This window comes from Rhea americana, unplaced genomic scaffold (assembly GCF_003343005.1).
Source record: "Rhea americana isolate MKP2758 unplaced genomic scaffold, rheAme1 scaffold_205, whole genome shotgun sequence".
NCBI classification, from domain to species: domain Eukaryota; kingdom Metazoa; phylum Chordata; class Aves; order Rheiformes; family Rheidae; genus Rhea; species Rhea americana.
In genome coordinates, this window is record NW_028186206.1 from 816,262 (window position 1) to 822,261 (window position 6,000).

The 6,000-nt window shown below is 34.5% G+C and overlaps 1 protein-coding gene across 1 annotated transcript in view; it reads left to right on the forward strand.

Annotated features, from left to right (window-relative positions):
• CPEB2 (cytoplasmic polyadenylation element binding protein 2) overlaps positions 1 to 6,000 on the forward strand; it is a 56,426-nt gene that overhangs the window by 46,249 nt on the left and 4,177 nt on the right. The gene's annotated exons all lie outside the window — the stretch shown is intronic.

Genomic DNA, 6,000 nt, shown 5'->3' on the forward strand with positions numbered 1-6,000 from the left:
TTGATATCAAGAAGACTAGTTCAATTCACTACTCTTAATTAAAAAGTATGAGAGTAGCAAAGAAAACTGACATCCAAATTATGTCAGTGTCAAGTGGCACAAATGTCAAGAGCTGCAGAGATAGTCGGTGTTATTAATAGATGTTCCATTAAAAAAAAAAAWGTCTTAAAGGAAGAAGTGTTGAGTAAGTAGTTCAAGGTCCAGTCTCCTTTATAGATAAAAGACATGGGAAAAAGAAAGTAGTACAGTTACACAAGTCTGCTGTAGGTAGGTAGCATGCAGTCCTACCTACAAAGAGGCAGAAGAATGTATCTYGCTCTGAGATACCAGTTGCCTAGTGAGCTAAAAATTCCAAACATGGTCGTCTCCAGAAGCTGAGTGGGCCCAAATATGGGTAGTGAACTAGGCTTGTTAAGATGTGACAACTATATTTTGCTGATGCATTCCCCTTTCTTGTATTTTGCATCAGACTTCAGCTAACAGTGCTACTTTGGAGCTCATTATGTAATAGGGAAAATGGCTTTGGTGGTRTAATTGTATGTGGGGAGGTAAAACTCTTCATGATCTTACATTTGAGTATTTGGATAAAATGGGAGTCAGGACAAGAATGCAGAACATGTACGCATAAAGAAATGCACAGGTCAGTGAGCTTCAGAATCAGGTATAGCTTAGTCTGTTTCAGGCATCATCCATAGTGCATTTTGGCTGTAAAGCAACTTAACTTAAATTACAGTGGTGAATAATGGGTCCCATCCCAACTAGTTCACCCTAAAAGGTGGGAGATGTGGGCTTAAGCCCTGTAAACTAAAGGACACTTTTGTCTTGGTTGTCTACTTCCCGTTAAAGTGTTTTATGCAATAGACTTATATGATAGATTGGCAATTTCAGTCTTTTTTAAATGCCTGCTTCCAGAGAGAAACCATCAATTGTGAACCTTTATTTTAGGTAAATACCTAACTTCTGCTAGGAGTGAATGGCAGAAGAGAAACAGGACTTTATACGTGATTTGTTTTCTGGCCATTCTTACTGTCTGTCTCCAACTCAACATATTTTCTCTCTTGAATCATATTCAGGGCTTCTGATTCTCCCCAGTCACTATCTACTTAATTTCTGGTTATAAGTTTGCTTCCCTGAGCTTGGCTCTTAAGAATTGAGCGTTTTGAGGCAGCTTGTGTTCTGTGTGAATGTGAGCTTTGTTTGTGTTCAGCTATCRCCCATGTGATTGTATAATTTTCCTGCCTTTCACTAGTGCTATAAGGATAAAATACACTAGAARCTTGAACAGTGTAGTGAGATGGATCATAGGTGAGCAGTATGAATGGTGATCAGTTAGTATCTAGTTGATAACAGTAGCCTCAAATAAGGTATAGAAATGCCACATGACTCAGTGTAAAATTTACCTTGTAAGATATTTCTTAAGCCAGTAGAAATTGTCTTTAAAAAAGCTTAGGGTTTTTCTCTCTACCAAAGTAYGTTGCTAACAGTTAAAAGTTTGAATATTGTTGTTATGCATGTAAATATGAAGTTGTTTAAGCTCTATGCCCAAGCCCTGAGGTCCGTGATCTCATTATGTTTTTATTTTGAGAGATAGGAAGACTTTATTCTTCCTTTTTCACTTATTTATATTTTGTCTTACATTTATATTTTATGTATTTGAGTCATATACTGTCTTATTTCTGTTCTTTTTAAGATAAGTAGAGATAAGTAGTACCATACTTAGTATTTCATTTGATAAGAGGAGTTTTTAATGTGCCTAATAACCTTCATTTCTCTTCTCTGAATCTCTTGTAATTCTGCCACAGGATAATTGTATAGCACTGTATTCACAGTGAAGAGCCTAGCAAACAAAACAAACAGAAAAACCCTCTATTTCTATGTAATTTGCTGTCTCTCTACACCTATTTTTACATCATCCTTTTTTGGACTATGCTTATCTTTTAAGTTTTTACTGAGTTGTTACAACGAAGTCCATACATTTTTCTTGACCTGATTTAGAACCGTATGTGATTAAATCAGATTTTATGTCTACTTTATCTCGTATTTTGTGAACTATTCACTAGATTACTTAGAGGCTCTGAATTCACATAGGCTTCTGTGTATTTGAGCAACCTAAATCATCACCTTTAATTTTGCCAACTTGTTTTCTTCTTTTTCTTTCTAGATCAATAAATAATACTAGAACAGGTTATTCCTTTGGAAGCTAGCTGCAATCTGTTGTTTCTTTTGTGCGATAATTTTGACGTTGAATTTAATGCAAGAAATTCTTATTCCCATAGTGGAGTTCAGCTGGTAATAAAATGATCAAAGAGGTTAAATTTAATTATGTCTCCAGAAATCAAATTTTCACATGTCCTTACTATCTTCTATTGTTCATTGGTTGATATTGGAAAGCAACTTTTTTTTTTTTTTTAATTACAAGGAGATACTTTTTTTTTTAATTACAAGGAGATATATTTTCTTGGAACTAATGCTTTTTGATGTTTAAGCTTAGAAATTCAACAGCAAGTTGGCCTAGGACAATCATGGCGTTTGACCACCTATTCCTGCTTTTTGCATAAAGCTAGTTAGCAAATYTAGTTCATTCTTAATACATCACATGTGACAGCTAATGAAGTTGGACGTGAAGACTGTTTCTTATATTTTGAGGAGAATTGGGAACCACTGGGAGAAGTTGTGAAAAACAGTGGAAATCTTTCCCAAATTAAAGCTCTGCTTACAAAAGCTTTCTATCTTTTCTTTTCCCCATCCATTAAAATAAAAGCAAAAATTTTGTAAACAGTTCCCCAACACTAACTGTTGCCTGAGCATTCAAAGTTTCTTAGCAAAAGTTGGGTGTTTGCTATTGGGAGCTTAAGATCCAAGTAGGTTCTTTTTGCTCATAGTTCAGCAGAAATTTTGAGGACTTTCTGGATGCTGAGCCAACCTCTGAAATGGCAGTGCTTCCTCTATACAGAGAAAGTAATATAATTGCTTAATATATGATATAACACTGAAATACTTAAAGAGAAAAACAAAAGGAAGTCTACAGTAAAAATAGTGACCATGTGCTGCAGGCCTCTTGGCACATGAAAAGAAAAGAAAGCAAAGGTCTGGCTTGAATAGTAGAGTTCAAAAGGGCAGGATTTGGGTTATATCCATGAGACTTCATCTCTTCAGTACCAATCAGATATTTCTTCTATTACTATTAAGCCAAGAAAGGTATTAAGAGATACTATAATGGAGAATCTGTGATATTAGAATCAGTAGATCGTCATTCCTGAGTTGGTGGGGGGGGAAAAGAGAGAAGGAGGATCTAGGTTTTCTCTTCAAATATTCTCACTACTTTCTTTTTACTTATTATTCCTGGTCTGTCTTTAGTGTTACTTTTCTAATTCTAATAACTCAAGTATTTTCTCTTTAAGCTTGTAATTTGGCATTTTTATTAGCTTCCATGTTTATTTTTATTTTAAAAATGGGTATGACTCCTGAGACACTTCATTTTCAAAAWGCAGTAATGCCAAATCTAAATATTTTCATATATTCAAACCTTACCATGATGGGGAGGGGTTACTAAGTTTCTTGTTTACTTGTCAGGGGATTTTTGAAATCTATTTTTTTTAAATCATCTCTATAATTATGTTTAAGTAAATGATAGGTTCAGTCCTAACTTTTATATACTTACATGTATTTATGCAACTCAGTTCCTTGCATTACTGAGCAGTAATAGAGAAAAACTTAAGTGAACTTCTATACTCTTAGCTGTTTCTGAAAGTATAGAAAAGCTATTTCCAGAAAGATTTTTGTTCCAAAGAGTTATTAGACTAATGCCTTTGTGAGCTCTGAGCATATTCTTTTCATTACTGTTGATTTAGAGAGAGAAAGCAAGCAGTTTATCTAAATCTATAAGGCACTGGTTTTGTAAATGAGGAAAATTAACTGTGCTTCAGGTATTGTCATTTGAGATGTGTTTATATGCTGATCACTTTTAGCTATACATTACTTATTTCTGTGAAGTCTTACAGAGGCATACTGTTCTCCTGCACTTCTCCTTAGTGCCTTTCTATATCAGTTATATCCTGCTTCTGCAGGGTGGTTGTCTTTTCGTATTTTTTCCATGACCAGTTTTGTCTGTGTAAAAGCCTCTTGTCCTTGTTATGTTTTGCAGTGCACCTGTTTATCCTTCTGAGCTTTATTTCAAAGCGTTTATAGATTTTTTTTTTTAATCACATACCTATTGCTATTAATTTAAAATCTTAGTATCACAGTGACTTAACAGATGTTTTCTCTGAGATCTTTATTATTTCCTTACCTGTGTATTCTGTAGCTTCTTTCTTATCCCTTTGTTGCGGGTACATTTATTTGCTCCAATAGATGGGTGCTTTTTTTCAGTAAAGKGCTCCTCATCCTGTTTTGTCATACATGAAACCTCAAGTCTAAACAGTTCATTAAAATGCTGTTAATTTTCAGGTGCCAGCAGTCTGGGTCCACTTCATGTAAAACTTCCATTCCTAAAAGTCTCTGTGTAATAAATTTGAAATCATCTTGATGCATCAATGCACCAAGGCTGCTTCATGCTTTCAGTAATTTTGAATTATACGAAGATATCAACTGCATGAGGTAGCTGTTTATCGGAAAGTTTTAGTGTAACTTACACCAAGTCAGGTCATGGTAGTAAAATAATAAGTAGAGCTTGTACTATGTATACACTATTGCTGGAAGTGCTGCTGACCTCTCAGGTATGATACCTACTTCTGAAGCTGAGAGCATGAAGATTTTCTGTTAGAAGACATTTGGGTGATTGGAGTAGCTTTTGCAACTCTGCAAATACAATAGAGAAAAATACTGGGTTATTTTTTAAGCTCTTGTTGTTTCAAACATATTCTATATGAATATTGTACGTAAAGTTGATGTTTATATGTAGAATTCTCCTCAAGCAATGATATATCACAAAAGCTTTTTTAGAAATGTGTGTGTAGTGTAAACTGCAGTGGCACTTTCTGCAAACAGAAGTTAGAAAATACTGTCCTTAAGGGTGAGGAAAGTGTGAAAGGCAGCACATTCTTTAATGATGCAGTCGATTCATTTTGTGTTTTGTTATGAAGTTTTTCTTCCTAGTTGAACACAATCTGTTACAGTTCAGTTGCAAAGAGCCATAATGCAAATTAACCACTGGATTCCTGCCACTTTTCCACTCTGGCAGTCAGATGAGTTTGGGAGAAAAAAGCTATCTATGTAAGACAGGTGTTTCTAGCAGTCTGTAGATTTGCAAAATGGTCTTTTAAAAACTTTTTCAGTAGTAGTACATTATGTACACATATACAGCTCAAAGACACAAAAAAGGGAAAGTAAGAAGTTAATATGGTTTTTGACCCAAAATTCAATTTACCTTATTTTAGAAATTGATGTAGACTTGCAGAGGACTGGAGTGCTAAAAGGTTTGTACTCCAGCCTGCAGAAAATACATTTAATTTGCATATGTAAGTAATACATGCAAAGGCTTACCCTTACTGAAAAAAAGGGTCAGGAGGGTGTTAATAACTGATTACATTTTTGTTTAATTATTTTTCCAGATTATGTAAGATTGGATATCTTGTTGAGGTATATTTGGAAACTGATGAGATTAGTTCTGGGGAGCTTTGGGTTTGGGGTTGGTTTGCTTYCTGAAGATACTTCAATACTAACATTTACCAAGAACATCCTTCCAGAAAAGATTAAATGGAGGTTCTAATGTAGCCATTTATTGCATATACAGTGTACATTGAAAATCTGTGCCTTCAAATGTTTAGCTTTCTGTATGGATAAACTAGCAGTTATAAATGGTAAAAGATAATAAAAGCTGATGCATTAGATTAAGGCAGTCTGAAGCAACTTTGTTTATGAGGTACTAGAAATGTAAGTGTGTACATATTTATGTTTTAAAGCAGTTTGAAAGTGTAATTCCTAAACGTTTTTGTCATTGAAAGCTAATAGACAATTTGAGTCTCACTTTCTCCTTCCTGATTAGTTTGTTCTTGTTTGGTG